At 38.7% G+C, this 17,944-nt stretch overlaps 1 protein-coding gene across 6 annotated transcripts in view; it reads right to left on the bottom strand.

Annotated features, from left to right (window-relative positions):
• The window catches only part of OSBPL3 (oxysterol binding protein like 3), a 94,571-nt gene that overhangs the window by 74,575 nt on the left and 2,052 nt on the right, over window positions 1-17,944 (bottom strand). For 5 of the 6 annotated variants that reach the window (XM_032991584.2, XM_032991589.2, XM_032991588.2 and 2 more), the window contains exon 2: window positions 40-164. The exons of the other annotated variant lie outside the window; for it this stretch is intronic. The gene's annotated coding sequence lies outside the window, so the exon portion shown is untranslated. The remainder of the gene's footprint in view (window positions 1-39; window positions 165-17,944) is intronic. 6 annotated transcript variants of the gene reach the window in all.

Genomic DNA, 17,944 nt, shown 5'->3' with positions numbered 1-17,944 from the left:
GAGGGCACCACATCCATGATATAAAGACAGCTGACTTACAGTGAGCAGGTAGTCTGTCAGTGCCAACTATGAAGAATCCAAATCTCCTCTCTTTTACAGCAGTGAAAGTCTGAACAATTCCATTAGGCAAGATGTGGCAACCTCACATGAGTCTGGTGTTGAATCTGAAAAACAAAATCATCAGATGAGAAATAAAACTTTCTGCTTCATTGTCCTTTCATATCTGGGAAGCATGAGGGAGGTAAGGAGTACAATACACGAATATCTGGAAAGTTTTCTACTTGTTTTTTGTGTGTGTACCCCTCAAAAAAAACATTTCCCTGAAATAGGATGTCTACAGTCACATCTTCCTCACCTCAAAGATATGTTTTGGAAGTTCAGTTACATAGGAGAATGTTGTTAACCAAAACAACTAAGTTTTAGTTTACTAACATACTAGGAGTAATACATATTGTAACAGAAATCTTTCTTGCCACAAGGATCCAGAATTCTGCACAAGTATGCAACTCTGCTGAGGGTGCAGGGAGCCCACTGAAACATCTTGTCAGCACGAGAAAAAGAAAGAAGAATCTGGCATTCAAAGAGATGCCGGGGTACTCCTCTCTGACAAACTCATATCACTATTCAGCTGTTACGTTGTAGCAACCAATATGCAATTTTGACATTTAGTCAAATGCACTTTTTCTGAAGACAATCCAATTTTACAGTTTTAACAGCCTGCAGGACTTCTCTGTACAATATGAACACTACTGAACAGAAATAGCTTTTGACAAAGTTGAACGTGCTCAATTTAAGCTACAAAGGATCAACTGTTTAGCCTCTTTATTCATAGACTGTACTGTTCTTCATACCAATTATTAGAATTGAATTTCTGTTGCACCAAGTCAGTTCCTGTATCAGCTTGATGATAATCTTTCCAAAAGTCTGTAATCAACACCAGACAAACCAGTGTCTGGGTACCACATACCATTTACTGTTCATAAAAACTAGCACATCATTAAGTGCTCTGAGGCTTTCCTGATCGTTCTTCAAGATCAATATGAGAAACTGAAAATTCCTCAAGTTATTTGTACTCTAGATTCAAAAGTGTTATCCACAGTTACAATTTAACTTTTTTTCTTAGTTATCATATCTATATGCTGTCAATAGAGCACACAGCTTTATTTCAATAATGGAACTAAATTCTTCTGCATTTCTGGAATTATTGACATTACTGCCCTTATTTAGTATTATTATTAAAGTGTTAACATGTTTTCCAAGGGAAAGGAAATCCTTTCCTCTGAGTTTTGAGCAATACTTTTGCATCCTCTTATCAGTTGTCTATATTTAATAACTCCTAATTTCCTGTGTACACTCAATTCCTTGCTGCTTCTATTTGTTACATTCCTGAAAATGCCACCTCCCCCAGCTGGTTTGGAGTCTAGAGATCTGTGATTTAATTTCAGGATTAGTTTTTCTAACCTATGAACTTCTGTATTTTTAATAAGCCAAACATTAAGGGTGGAAGATTTTTAAAACTAGAGTAAGAAAGAACACTTGATGTGTTAACTTTGATATTTTAGAGTAATCTAAGGTTCTTTCACTTGTGCTGCCTTTTAAGATTAGAGACCTAAAATAGCTATTAATGTAAAAGCCTATTGACATCTTCAGCCTGTAAGAGCATGCAGTGGGCAGACACAGCTGAAATAATAACATATTTGAGCGATGAACCAGCTTTGCGATTTTATTACTCAGACTTTCCCAAACCTATGGCTGGCGTTTTTCCCAGTAACTCTAGAATTAAGCTGTTCTACATTTAAAGCTTCCAACTAATCACATACCAAAAACTTCTTATAGTTAAGGCCACAAAATCACCTTATGATAAGCCTTTGAAAAAATAAATAAAAATACCTAGCTCTGAAAAATAGTGCCTTTCATTATTTGTGTTATTTGCATGAACAATGGAAAAGAAACTGAAAAAAAAAAATCTGTTATAGGTTAAAGACAATTACATCAGTTCTCAGGAATATATTGCATATCACATTGAAATAGCAGGGGCCCTAGAGAAACCCCAAAGGGAAGTGACAGATACAAAGGAACACAACTTAAGCATTCTCCCTCACTAGGAACACCAGGCCATCAGCAGTTCTGTGCCAACTTCCAAAACATATGGTAGACTAAACATAAATAACAAAATAAATATATCACTATCCCCAAAAACGCAAGAAAAATAACAGCTTTTCAATACAGCCCACAAGGTCAGACCTTATACAGCAACTCCACGGGTCAAGGGCCAGGAAAGGAGAGTTGCCATTTCCACTATTTCAGTCTCAAAGCCTTTATTTACCCAAACAATATCTAGAATTTTCGACTTTATTATGCAGCCCCCTGTGTAAGAGTTTGGCATTGTCTTCACAACTGAAGAATTTATGAACTACATGCCATCCAGGACAAGCCAAATGCAGGGGCCTTAACTTTGAATGATGTTTCTAAAGGTATCCGAGAAGTCCATTAGAGTTGAGGCTTGTATCAACCACTTAATCACCTCATAAAGCCAACTGATGCCTTTGTTGTTCCACAATCTTTCCACATTTTTGCACACACAGCAAGTCTTCCTCCTCCCAAAATGAAATTTTCCGCACAACCTGCTGATCCAAAAAAGGTGCCATGCTCCCCATTGCTCCCCAAACCACTGTGCTGCTGTGATCCAGTGGGATCAGTGGGCATAGGGATGCACCCATATGATATTTTGTTTCTGAATATTCTGCAATACAGGTGCTCACTTTCTAAAATCATATGAGAAATCCAGACCAGCTTAAATGCACAGTTGATTGATTTATAACTTTTTTTCGTGCCTGTGAAATAAAGTAATCCACACTTGTACAGACATACTCAGACGTGAAAAAAATTCTAGAGCCTGATACATTGGAATAAAAGGATAAATTGAACAATAAACATCTCACAGTGGGTGACCACAGCTCATGTGAGCATCATAGAGGGATGCTCGTTTAACAGAGAAAATTAATTATTTGGTAGACAAGGAAAAATAAAGAATGAACATGCAATAATTGACCTTTTAACAACTCTACAACAATTCATTAAGCTGTTTTGTACTGTCTTATTCCCAAAGAAGCTACACATTTCTAAGTATTTCTGGAAGATCCTACCAGGAGTGTAACAAAGATCTAATCTGGCAAGTGTATAAATATGCATCAAGCAGAACTGGGCCCTTGGGGAAGAACCAGACAGTTCTCTCCCTTCTCAAAGTTTCTGCTGCAATTCCTACTAAACCCAGTAGCAACACAACTGCAGAGTGGAATGAGAGTGGGAAATTAATCCAGTTACTAACTAACCAAGAGAAAAGCCAGATTTTTAGCTACACTGCTGAACCAGTTCCCTGCACGAACACGCTGCCAGCAGATAGAAGATGAAAAGAGCAAATCAGGCAGCTGCAGATAGGGGGTAGAGCAGAACTACCCCTTCCAGAAGCAACACTGGATTATGATGGTTTACACTGAAAATGGAACTAGGAACAAAGTGACAGGGAACAGTAAGAAAGCAAGTGACTTGTCCAAAACAGCCTGCAACAGACCTACCTTCTAAAATTCATTTAATGAATGTGAGCAAAAGCTAACAATAATGCCAAGTCTGACTGAAACCAAACACTAAAATCTTACTATTTGCATGATGGATAAGCTAGTTACAAGTGCCATTATATAGTGCTAGCTTTAATTGATCTAAGCTTTCAGAATTTAATAGCTCTCCCTCAGCTTTTCTGTCTTTCAAGGAGGCAGAAATCTTCCCACTAGAAAAAGCACAGGCATACACTGCTGCATGTTACCACAGAGAAGCAGGAAACAAACTATTAAGATGATTACATTAGAGTCTCCAGCACTCATTCAGAACGCCTATTTTCAAGAGACCAACTGTTTTCCTGTTCCACCACTCTGGTTGCAGTTACAGCAGGTGGGGAAGCAAGCGTATCTGCGCCTTTTTAAACCAAGCCATTTCATTGTTTTATCAGCAGACTGGACAGGATCTTGCTCACCCCGTATTTCCAGTGACGATGTTGCCTTTATCAGCAAGCTGCCCTGGTACCCGCATGCTGCTTCTTGTGTCACCTAGCTAGGCATCCCAGAGGAGGAAGAGGAGGAACAAGTCTCCTGCACACAGCTGCAGCCTGACCCTTCCCTGCAGCTGCTGTATTGGCATGACACACATGAGGGGGTCCAAAATCTGCTATGGCAGCAGAGGCTGGAGCACCCCAATAAAGGTATGAAACAAGCTTTCTCTTCTGTATTCTTATATGCAATACGGATTTTAAAAAAATTAAGAGTTCTACACAGCAGGCTTCAGCTTTACTCTCTGGGATAGCTGATAATGGGTTTCGGGCAGAAAATCTGGCTGACAGCTAGAAACGTGTTCTACACATTCAGCATTTCTATTCATCTTCATTTTAGAGGTCATTATGTAATTGAAGTGCCTGCAATTCTTCTACAACTCAAGGACGTAATTTAAAAATAAATAAAAAAAGCCACTGCTTCAATGACAAGTCTTTACACTTTCCCTCTAGCCATAACTCCAAACAACCTTCCCTCCCCCTCAAACCATCACCTGGCTTGTGCCCTCTACCTATTTTCTCTCTGGTTTCACCCACCCACTTCTCTCTTCTTTATTGAGCTGAACCCTTAATTTTTAGAGTTCTGGTCATCTTCATTCCCTTCTATAATACCACTTATGGAAAATAAAATATTTATCAGACCATATGAATTGCTGAATGCCACATTAGAGCTGAAGAGATGGGCCAGCTAAGCCTCCAGGCCTGCCTGTGTTAGAGCTGTGCGCCGGCGGGAGGAAGGCCAGCTGGAGGTCTGCCAGGAAGTACCTGCTACACCGAACAACACCAATGGTAGTATGCCACGGCTTTTTCCATCCTCTGACCTACCACGTTTCTGAGGTGCAGACCAGGCTAGATACAACTGGTTGAAGGAACTACATCTATTTGTTGCTCAAGAGAGATTTTAAAATGAGCCTCCTGATGTGCACTGTTTTGCACTGGAACAGCCACACTCCACTGCTAGCTGAGCTGCTGCAGAACAGAAAGGCTCCCTACTGTCAGTGCAGGCACAGACAGACTTCATTTACCTGCTTCTGATAAAGCACAAAATCATAACACTCATTGCCAGACAGACTTCATTTACCTGCTTCTGATAAAGCACAAAATCATAACACTCATTGCCATTAAGATTTTTCCTTCTGAAGCACCAGATCAAAATGTGGATAAATAGCATTAAAATTAGGGATGAATACTGGAGGCACTTTGTATATTAGATCTGACACTCTTACAGAAGGCATTTTTATTTTAAAACTGTGCCAATCGCAGCAGCCTATTTAGTGCCAAAGAATGTTGTTTTTAACAAAAAAAAAAAAAAAAAAACAAAACACCACCAAACACACAACATCATGCATCTACTACCGATAAATACACTCTAAATGCTATGGGTTAACTGTTGAGAATTACAAGTGACAGAACTCTGCAGTGCTCTTCCAAGTCAAGCTGTTGGTCCCTCAGGCAGCAGCAGCCAGACCCGGGCCGGGCAGGTCAGGCTGCCAGGCACGGCTGCACAGGTCTTGAGCACCAAACCACATCTCATCCTCTCCCCACATTTAAAACCATCACGTAAGGTGCAGTGAATAGAGACATACCACACTCTGCCTTAAAAGAAATGAGTAGAGGAACCTGCATAAGCAGAAGGATGAAAGAACAGTGGAGATCAGCCAAAGCAACCGCAGCATTAGCCTGGGAAAGTGAGCGTGCAGCTACAGTAGCATTACATGACAGTCCACTAAATCTGTGTCTAGGGATTAGCAAGAGAGAAAAGATAGCAGAAAAAGGTGATTTGTTTTCTTGTCACCAGCAACACAGAAGAGATTTGACTCTCCTTTCCAAAATCAGAACACCTATGCAAGTATAACCCCTTCTTCTTTTCCTCTTAGTGTCACATGTATACACAGAAACCCACCAAAAAAAAAAAAAAAGCACCATCAGCCTTGGTTCAGGACAACTGAGGCCTAAACATTCACAAAACTTTCATGGCAGCTAAACTAATCCATCACAGTAAATATATCCCATCCTCCAGGATCCACCAGAATAATTACATACTATCCTGCGGAAGCTACAACCTATTCACAATAAGTTTATTCAGATAATTCTTCCTGCCCAAAAAAGAAAAAAAAAAAAGTGATATATCCAGTCATGACGTCTACAAATTGCAAAATCTGTTTATTCACCAGATGATTTTCTATACATCTGGTGACCTGCAAAACTGCCTCAGCTGTAGCAACAGCTGCTGAAAAACTCTGGCAACAGCCACTACTATATCTGTGACTTTATTGAGAACAAAAATTATATCTATATTTTTTCAGTTAAATATATATATTCATTTAAATGCATCTTGAGATTTTTTTTTAGATGTTTATATATAGATATAAATAAATAAATGTCACATTTAAGTAAATGCTTTTACAGTTTCATCAAATGATTCACTTATGTCAGCCCTTCCCCTTCCTTGTTGCACTTCCATGTATTTCCCTGCTGATCTGAAGTTATATTCTTTCTGGGTGTTCAAGGTTATTTAAGTTACAGTTAGAGAACAGAATTGGGCAGGGCACCTAAAGATTATTTATATGGCAGGACTTCAAACAATTGATCCAGCTATAGCTCAAGGTATTCGGTAAAGAAGCATTAAATTAATAAAGAGAAGAGAGAAAGATGGGTGAAACATTAGAGTACTAAGAGTCACTCAGCAGCACTCTCCTGCTGATGGACTCTCATTTGTGAGACAAGGACACTGACCCTCTAGGACAAGGTGAGACACCCAAGAAGGGATTTACAGATAAAAGTGAGAAGTGAAAGTTGTTGGGCACCCCTGCAATCTCCACATCTAATTGCACTGCACTAGCAAAGGAAAATGAGGAGGTGGCCAAGAAGGACTCTTATCTCCAATCTTTTTATAGAGGACTAAGAGTCCTAACACAGTTGAGAAGAGGGGTCAGGCAGACAAATAGTCTGCCCTGTTAAACAGGCAAGACCATATAAAACATTTTGTGTACCTCAAAAAAAAAAAAAAAAACACAACAAAAAAAAACAAACAAAAAAAAAAACCAAACAAACAAACAAACCACCAAAATATACAAAATCACCACACCCAGGCCTATGCTACAAAACTGATGAACTGGAATTAAATACAAGACTAGATACCACAGTGACAACTGAGTCTTAGTGGCTAAAACATATTGAAGTGTGCACATTATTCAGAAAAAACAGTAGAGGTAGGGGCGGTACATATCTACACCACTTAAATCTGTGATAGATTAAAAAATACCCAAACACACCACTGCAAAAAAATGATTTTGGGTCCAATCTGATTGGGTCCAAAAAAAAGCACTTTTTAAAAAAGCAGAGTTCTGCTCAGAGTGTCGAGAGTCTGCATTAGACTCCAAGAAACCAGCCCCAGTAGAGATTTTATTAGAATGAAAAATATCACTGTGAATTGGGCATTACAGGAGATTAATTTCTCTGACTCAAGTGAATAATAAGGAAAAGGAACTAGTTTAAGTAGTCAAGTAGACCAAGGAATACAAACTCTCTAAATTGATAATGCTGAGCTGCTGCTTCATTAAATGTACAGAAACAAATATGGAAATGCCTCACGGGATGCAGTGTGAAGCAGACAATTTGCAAGATAAAATGGGCCTAACTAGACAAATAGTTTCCCTGTACCTCCCAAAAAGGCAGGGACAGATTAAAGAAGTTACACCTCTTCTCTAAAGAGGTTAAAGCACAGGAATAAAGTTAAAACTTTCAAAAAGTTTGATTTAAAAGCTACTAAAAACAAAGTTCTTCAACAACACATCAAAACTAAGTCAAAAAGTAACCTCGCAGTGAAAATTTCTTAGTAAAGAAACAATGACAGGATGCCTACTATGAAGCAGGCCTTGAAACTATCACAACCAGCATGGAATCAAAAGTAACAGCTTCTGGAGCATGAGCTGAGGAAACCAGATGATACTGCTACAGATTTCTGACAGAAAAGGCAGATTAAATTGTAGATACAGTTTCAAATAAAACTTCAAATACATTCTCATGTTATTGTGCCTACTTTACCTCTAGCCAATATAAACATTTAAAAATGATGTTCTATAATTTTTAAGCAGTCAAAAAAAAAAAAAAAAAAACAACAAAACGGTGGGAGATGTCAGGACAGCAAGCAGAATAGCAGAATACCTGTCTTTAGAGTTGGTGGTAAGGGGACAAGAGCAAAAAAGAAATCAGCAACATGTGAGATTTCACATTAAGTCAAAGACTCTGAAGGAAATACCAAAGTAAATGGTAACAGATTAAGTTTTTTTAAAAAACTTTAAAAAGACAAGAGAAATCTGTAGGTCTCATCTGGACCTGACAACAGCTTCATGGAAAAAAAAAAAAAAAGCTGGCAGTGATCTCACTTAGTAGAAGAATTGCAAAGTGACTAAGTAACTGTCCACAGAAGATTAAAAAAATATCAGGCTGGACACAGATCATCAGAAGACCTTGCCAAGAATTATCTTGAGGCTAGTTTTATTTAACAGCTCTACTGGTGGCAAGGGAATTGAGGTGTCTAACAAAAATTGCTGCTGACAAAAAAAAGTATAGAGGCATCTCTGATGCACCGACCGACTACACCACCAGGTGAGAGGAACCACGTGAATGGCAGCAGTGACAGGGAATGTAGTTCATCAGTCCCAAGGGTAAGGTCAGGACCCCAGGAGCAAGACAAGCAGAAATTCTGCTATGACAGCTGGAAGTGACCAAGGAGGGGAAGGTACTTACATGTATGAGCTGATTACACAATCACTCCATCACCAATTTGATGAAGGTCAGAGAAGAGAAAAAAGCTACCCTTTGACACAAAGTAAGGTGTTTCCTACAGAGCCATATAGGGAAGCATTAAAAAAAGTAATTGTGCAAGGCACAGCCAGCATCTAATCTGGTCAGGAAACAAAAATTAGCACTTAAGACACACCTGAGATCACTGTAAACTCATGCATGGAAGGCTGACAGAAGAATATTGTCCTAAAGTGAATACTGTGAGTATACCTAGTCAGCCCACATCACAAGGCTATTTGCATCTCTTCAAGTTTAAATGCAAGTGTCTTGGACAGACTAGAGGAAAAGGGAGAGTCTTCCTGATGTGAACAGAAAAAAAAAAAATTACCCATTTTGCAAAGGCTACGAGGGAATGCAGATGTTCTTGCAAACACTGAGAGAAAATGCCAATTTTAGCCACGTGTACAAACTGGTCATGGATACATTTAGCCAGAATCCTGGACTAAAGTTTTAGTCAAAGCAGGAAAGTTTTGAAATAATTTGTTAATGGGACAGCTGGGGACAAAGTTCTGACTCTTCTATGATACTTGGTCACTTTACAAAAGGGAATATACAAATATATTAACTGCAATAAATATTGAACATAAGTATCCAAACGCACTCTTCTACTCCTGTGTACAGCCACTTTCAGCAAGAAAGTTTTATATACCACTTACCAACATTACTATTGCCCATTTAACCTAGGCTGCAAACTGACCTGTCTCAAAAATTAAATTTTATTTTCCATTAACAAAGTACTTCAGCTTCACTCACATCTATTTCTTTGGTGAACAAAGGTTAAGTGGGCTTTTTTAAAGGAATATTAATTTCAAAAAGTGGTAGATCAAGGAAACTGTACTTTTTAGAATCTAAGTTTAGGCTACCAGACATATGTAGCTCCCACTACAACAATTTTGACAGTGAAGGCTGTAGATATTTTCTTCCCGATTTCATGTCAACACTTCACATGCCCATGCTTTTCCAAAGACAATGACTGCAGTTTCCAGAGCTCTGGGACTCAGATACACAGAAACAAGGGTTTCAGAAGCTCAGTGCAGGGAGGAATCAGGGGATCAAAACAGGGTTTTTTTTCTCAATTCCCTTCTTGAACAAAGCCAATCCAACCACAAGTCTAGCCAATCTATGCCTTGTGATTTTTGTCTGCACTCCTCCTACATACTACAAAACATTCTTGCATGCAAATGTTTCAGTGGCATTCACAGACTGGGCAAAAGAGTTTCATGAGATGACTTGCCTGTATTTCTCAGAACACCCCCATTATTTTCAAGGGCCAAAGAGAACCACGGGGAAGTAAAAAAGCAGTTTGGTCAACCAGAAAAAGAAGTAAGAATTAAAGTTACATACACAAATATATAAAAGTCTGCTTTCCCCACCCTTCATCTCTAATTCCATTACCAAAACCCACCCTTTCTCTCAGCTGTAAGTGCATTAGGCTTGGCTAATATATAAGATACGGTTTTACTGATAAAGTAACGCACAATAGATGCACAGCCTACATCATCTCACTTCTTAAGTAACCCATCACAAGGTGGATCAAGTGGCAATTCACTTCCAGACTGCTGAGTAATGATAGTAAGAATGAAAATCCCTCAAGAATTCAAGTTCTGCAAGATGTGAGTGCTGGGAGACAGGCCACAGTGAGAAAGGCATTACATCTTCCTAACATTCAATGGACAAACATTTTTTTAGTTTAGAACATGAAAGTCACTTAACAGCCAGCAAAGATGATCCTTTTGCAGAAGGGCTCTACACACAACTACTAATTAATAGTTTAATTTGGGAAAACCAGAAGCAAATTACTCTCATCCTGCACTGAACAGAGGGTACATTTATGCTAACCATGCATTCTAGTCATATCAAAGTAAGTAATGAAAGAGCATTTGCCAAGGAACATTTGGTAGTTCAGCGTGAACTGTCATTGTGCCTGCATTACCAAGACTGAAACAGCATCCAGAGTTAGGAAAATCTGGATGTTTTCAAATCCTGAGCCGTGCCTCAGAAACCAAGGTTTACTCACCCTCTTTAAGTAGGAAGCAGTCACCACCACAGACAAGCCCCATAAGTGTTTCCCAAAGTAAGAACATGCAATCACTTGATACTGAGATACAGCCAACCGTTCTACCACTAAATTACTATGAAATTAAGGAAGCCACTTGTTTAAAAATAAAACGATGGCTGACAATACAGCTTGAAATAAATGGGAAGCTGTATCTTCCCTGCTCATCTTATCAAATTAATCAACTAGGACTAGAAGCAGATTATTAAAGCCTGCCTGATGAAAATAATGACCTTGTGTACATTTAGAAATACTTAATGGTGTCCTATTACTTTACATTTCATCTTTCAAAATGTAAGATTATCACCAGTAAATGATCTTCAGTACATCAGCAACTGTATGCATATGACATGGTAGAAGAAAGTGACCTTGCATACTTAAGTGTTCCTGCAATAAAAGGAAAAAAAAAAAAATTACAAGTCACCCTTATCATGTACTCCATTTTACAAAAGCCTGACAATAGTGCTTTTTTTTTTCCTGTTTTTTTTTTTTTCTTTATTTTCTTTAAAAGAAGCAAGCAAATAAACAATAAGTCTCATCTGCCAAAGTGACATCCTGGCAATGGTTCTGCTGTTGATTTTCAAGTGGAAGTGTTAATCTCACTGAACTTCAAAGAATACAGTACAGTATAGTATTATACATAGGAAAACAAGCTGTGAAATGATGGGGGGTGGGGGAGAGGAGAGAAACTTATGATTCAGCTATCCTGTGGAAAATTCTAACATATTATCTTTGAATCTGAAATGAAGTACCATATTTATTCAGTGAATTGAATGAAAAAACATTATTTTAGCAGTGCATTTTTATTTTTAAGAAATAGGATGTTAAAAAGCTTGGTTCAACAAAACAAACTGGATATCAGCTAAAAGACAAGAACTATTTATTGACGATAGCAGTTCCCTACCTCAGCAAGTTCTCCTTTCTCAACAATCTGACATTCTCTAAGCACTTATTGAAGATATTCAATAAGTGAGCCTTAGTTTTATAAGCTTCATCGGGTTATCACAATATTGAGAGCTTCTGGTTTTAATGCCTTGCAGATGAGATAGGTGGATTTGAAGGACAGTAACAAATCTGCAAATTAACTCAGTGATATTGCCTTTTTTTTTTTTTTTTTTTTCCTTTAAACAACAGGAAAGAATGAATGGGTTTTATACTTCCTGAATTTCAGCAGCTGTGGCAGTAGGGTAAGAGCTCTGAATTGTTACTTCCTAGCTAGGTCACTCTATAAAAAAAATTATCAGTACCATTCTGTTAAGGAAGACAAGAATCAGTCATAAAACTTTAGCCCAATATTTTGCTCAACATCCAAACTTTAGATTTCATTTCCTTTTAGACCTGTTTTTTTGATGAAAGGTTAAGAATAACATGGCAAAACAGCCCCTCATACCCAGCCCAGGAATCTAAACCCAGCTGGGTGCCTGCTCAGCCTAGCAGTGGTACAGATACCATAATCGTAGGCAAATGAGGGTCCACAATACATCTTAGCTGTCCATCATTTTATTCAGTAAAGAGTACTGGTTGATGCTAGTAAGGCTACACCTACTGAATTCACTTCTTAAAAAAAAGTAGCTTTCTTGCCAAGATGTGACAAAGCCCCTCAGACCAACACTTAAATTCTCTTCCTTCCATTGATTGGCCTTCATCAAAAAACAAACAAGAAATCTCAAATCTTCTTTCCCAACATGGTTGTTACTAGAGTTCAGTAACAGCACTAGATTTAGCCTAGATTCTCTTCTCTTCATATACAAATTGCTTGTTTTCAGACTTTAATATCAGGAAATTAGCAAACCCCATTCAAGTTCTCTTCTATTTCTAGAAAAAGACATGTTCTGTCAGAGAAATGCTGCCAATCCTCCATAAGAAGCCCATTCCAACAACGGTTGCACCTTGCTGTATGAAAGATGACCTGTACCCCAACCACAAGGTTGCTTATTGACTCAGTTAAAGCCCGGGCAAGACTGGAAAAGAACACCAGGACTCTGACTGGCTTTTCCAAAATCATTTCCAGATCTAACAGTGTTTGAAGAGCCAAGTTGCACTACGGTAAAGTTCAAAATACACTAGTAGAGTTATTATAGAATGGTTGGTGTTGGAAAGGACCTCTTGAGGTCATCTGGTACATCCCCCTTGCTCAAGCAGGACCACTGGAGCCGGTTGCCTGGGACCATGTCCAGACAGCTTTTTAGTATCTCCAGGGAGGGAGATTCCACAGTATCTCTTGATCACCACTCACAGTAAAAGAAAAATACTTCCCGATGTTCAAAGGGAGCCTCCTCTGTTCCAGTGCCCATTGGCTCTGGTTCTCTCCTGTTATATTTCTTAGCAAGCGACAAAACCATTAACAGAATGTTATCTTTTAAGGAAACTAAACACAGTTGTTGCAAGTGATTCAACTAACCCTATTTAACAGTAACAGCAAGTTGCAGTTCTGAGAATTTTCCAGGACATGGCAGCACCAGGGTAGGTAAGCCAGAGTCTTATTACTCTTACTTACTTGCAAAAAAAAAAAAAGTTAAAAGTTAGGGAGAAATCTTTTCTTCGGGCATACTCTTAACACCTTTTGTTTATTATTTTTTATTTTTTTGTTTCATTATCGCTTATTTAAAAAGCAAATACCTGCAATGTTTTAGCAATAATGCCAATTCCAAATAGCCTGATGCATGCTAGGCAGTCTGCTTCTTTTGAAGTGGTGAAATAATTGCTAAAAAAAAAAAAAAAACAAAAACAAACTGTCAAGTTCTAAGAATGTCTGCTACCTAAATGGCTGCATTGCATAGTTCCCAAGATCTGACAGGTCATGGGCCACCGAGCTGCACAGACACACATAAATCCAGTTGCAGGGCAGGGGGGGTGGGGTGTGGAACTCCACACATTTACCAAATTGTAGAGAGGTATCTCTCAGCAAGTACCAGCCTGCCTGCCTTGGGCAAGCACCGAGGTGTAAGGGAGGGAACCTCAGAAAGCCACCACAAACTCCTACCACAGTCAACTTAAAGCAGCAAACACTCAGTGTCCCACATCCTTTGGAGTTAGGCTCATCAGCTCCCCAGTATGCAGACAATACTCACTATCATGTCTCTGGGATCCCCCATTGCTACTGATGAGTTACCCTTTTTTTATTTTAAAGTGTTCAAGCAGTACCACACACAGTTAAAAAAAGAAACAGCAAATGTCTGTTAATGTATAGGAGATGGTCAGTGACTGAATTACATTCATAGCAAAACTTCCTCCCAACCTGCAGTATAAATCGTACATAAATTCAGAGTTTATGCTGTCAAAGCTTTGTCTGGAAGATCTCAGCACTTGTTTTTGTCATAAGTAAGGTATATAGAAAGAAATGATAGAACCATTCACTCTCCTTCAGAATACAGTATTTTATAAAACTATTAAATAAGCTTCTTTTCTAGCAATACAATTGCAGCCAGCGTAGTCCCAGGTGCCACTATGAGTAAGACATGTTCTGCATCCTGTTCGGGGAGATGCTACTATTATACCTTGCAGCCTGAGGCAGCAGCAGAACCCTTTTGACAATAAAACTTATCAAGGCTGGCTTCAAAGCCATCTGCTGCTGCTGCAGACAGGACAGCAAAAGTTTTGTAAAAATAAGAATTCTACATTTCACTTGGAAAACTAAGAGTATGAGGAAACTCTATCCTTCCTCAAGGCTATTTTTTCTAGACACATTGACAAAGCAATTATCTTGGAGAAGATGGAAACCACAACAAAATTTTTTTAATATGAGTGATTGGCAAGATGATAGAAAAGTAGTGCCAGAGACATGGATCTTCTGCTCACATGAAAACTTGAAGGGCAGGGCTTAATCTTCCATAACAAACAGAATTAACAGTGACACAAATGGGCTTGCGCAATGAGAAGGATAAAGTCTCCTGCACACAAGGTTCTGTTGGTGATTGACAAGCTCTTCAGAAATCGTCTTTTCTGTGGTTTCAGCTACTGTTCAGGCAGAAAAAAGTAAACGTGTAAGGCAAACCGAGTATACCCACACAGTTCTTCATCAGGAGCTTTATTTGTTTTCACCAGCAGCTATATGAAATGGAATACACTAAAATCAGAACAGTAACAACGCAGACACTGCAACTAGGAAAAGCCTCCAGAATCACAAGAAAGTGGTGTAAGTCAGATCAGAGAGGTGACCTAAAAGTGACCTAAGTGATCTCCACAACAGGTAAAAGATGACAGTTGTAATAGCAAACTCTTTGCAGTATTATCACAAGCAGTAATAACAAAATTGGTAGAATTTGAGGAAGGAGTACAACTACATTCAGCCAGGGAAACATTTCAGACTTCTACCCTAAAAACGTTCATCAGAGGCTACAACGAATGCCCAATGCTTCAGGTTTTTCTAATGGCAACAAAAAGTCATTACTGAAATCCAACCAGTAACATTACAGTAAACACAGAACAGTTAAACACTGGTACAAACAAGGATTAGCTTCTCACCTTTACTATTTTGCACTGTTACCGTCTTCATTCTAAGAACAGCAGTTAAATCCAAGTGCTGAATGACAATTGCAGCACCACATACTACCACGTTTTGCTTGATGGCTTTTTAGGTTTCAGCTCAACCAACATGCAGGCAGAATCTGAAGCTATCACTGAAAAGTTGCTATTATGGAAGGATGAATCAAAAGAAAAATCTCCTTAATTCATGCATTACATGGGAAAGCAGGAGAAAGGGAGAGTTACTTGCACACCTGTGTCAACGTAATTGCCAAAGAAAATGTTCAGAAGAAAATAATTAAGCCTTGACATGGCAGCAGCTGTATTTAACAACACATATATGATTCAGCCATCGAAACCCCACAACTTAGAGGAAATCTTCAGTTCAAGAACATTTAACAACTGGACTGGAAAGTGAGATACCTAGAAACGCAGATATATACACCTCTTGGTCAGACAAGGAATGCAGAGCTTGGCTAATATGCTATTCAATGACTTCAAACGAAGGATTTTTCAAATTCGGTCTAAACTGTTATAAAATTGAAAAGCGGCACACAGAGGCACATAAAGAATCTTATCTGCAGACTTCCTTCTGTGACTTACCAGGTGCTATTAGGCAGCTACTATCTTTATGTCAGGCTGTCTTACAGCCAGATACACCATTAGTATGCCTGGAGATCTCTCTAATAGCTAGAAACTCATAGCAATTCTCGACGTAATACTTCAGCTTAGGGCTTAGAGGTCAGTGAAAGTCAGTTCTCACTCTTATTCCTCCCTCCTGTTGCACATAACAGGGATTCCTGTCAAGTCAAGCTTATCAAGTACTTATTTCCCACAGAACAAGATTCAAGAGCCACATCTAGAAAAGCCTTCATCCAAAGACTCTGAATCATTAGCAAATAGGCATCGCAAAAATCACTTAGCACCTTCCATATCAAAAGCAGCTCAACCCTATTTCTTTATTTTCGTGGTTAGCATCCTGGAGCGCCCAGACACTGAAATAGGATTAAGCACTGCTGGGCTTAGTGCCACATGCTAACACGTGACTTCTACCCTAAGGAGCTTGCACGGAGTCAGTGCTCTTCTGGCACACCAGACGGGCAGGACGGTAGAGGCTGAGCTGTGCTCACCAAATGCATTTCTCAGCCCCAGCCAGCACTTCTTAGAGCATTCCCTGCTTTCACTAAAAAGGCAGGTACCAGAATTGCCATTAAACTCGTATTAAAAAACAAATCAACTCTGATCATTTAACAATCATCTCAGTGGAGACATAGGAATACAGAAAATCAGAAAGAATTTAAGCAAGTTTTCTGCCTTCACTGAGGCTGTCCGCAACCTTTTTTTTTTTTTTTAATGTTTCTAGCAACTTGCAATAATGTGCCATAAATTTCATGTTGACAGAGCTCCAAAACCACTACTCCAACACTGTCAATTTGTGTCATAACTTCATATATAATAGAATCTGCTATTTCTGAACATTTGCATTATGCGAAAGTCACAAGCAGCTTCAAGAACTTTGCATGAGCAACAAGCTTAAACAGATTGAAAGGAGGAGGAGTTATGGATATCCTGCCTCCCAAGATCAGACCCACAGCTGTGCTTTTCTTAGCTATTATGTTTCTAACTTTACCTAGATTGCCATATTCATTAGCATAACACCCACATCATTCAACCTTGAAGGCAGACAGCAAACTTTGCTCTAAGGTAATCAAAAATTAACATCAAGGAGACATGCTTACTCTGCTAACATAAAATATAAGTACTCACAACAGGACAGAACATTACGTATACAAAATCTCCTTGTCCTTCAGATAAATGAGAAACTAAAGCAATGAAACATGTATTTCAAGGCATAATATTCAAGGATTTATGTACTTCTACCACAAGTGACAGCTGAAGGAGACTAAAAAACAATGTCTGTCCCCCAAAGTATACCACAAATGCAGAAGACAGACATGAATATCCAGCACCTCAAAGAGTAGAGCTGAGTAAATTCGGTAACAGAAACACATTAGTCCCGCTCTGAAGAGTTGTCAGATCTTACAATATTTGCATCCTATTATCAGAAACTTGATCCAGGAAAAGGCAATTAGCTTCTCCTAGAAGTTTCTTTGGCTTCCTTAGTAGTGGTGTGTCACAGCATCCCCTAGTCTTTACCAGCAAAACTTTATGCTTTCGGTGAGACAAGTCTTAACATAGTTGAAATAAATTGAGACGTTTCTACTGACTTCAATGAGATCAAAATATGCTGATCTAAATACTATGCTATTTCTGACATATGTGTACCACATCACAGTCCCATACTCGTTCTGCTACCTCGTCCATCACATTTTTTTGGAAATGCACACTACAGAAAATAAAATTTAAGCTCAAAATATATTAGCTACAAAATGAGAAAAGCCTTCCTGTTAAAAACATAATTCACATCTAAATTGCCAAGAGCACTGTTTGTAGCAATTGAAAAGTCACTTTTACAGTTAGAAAGCATAAGATCTCAGACTGCCAGAGAAATTACT

This window comes from Tyto alba, unplaced genomic scaffold (genome assembly GCF_018691265.1).
Source record: "Tyto alba isolate M040663 unplaced genomic scaffold, T.alba_DEE_v4.0 Super-Scaffold_38, whole genome shotgun sequence".
Taxonomy (NCBI): Eukaryota; Metazoa; Chordata; class Aves; order Strigiformes; family Tytonidae; genus Tyto; species Tyto alba.
The sequence above is the reverse complement of the archived record's forward strand: the minus strand, read 5'-3'. Positions and strand labels throughout refer to the sequence as shown.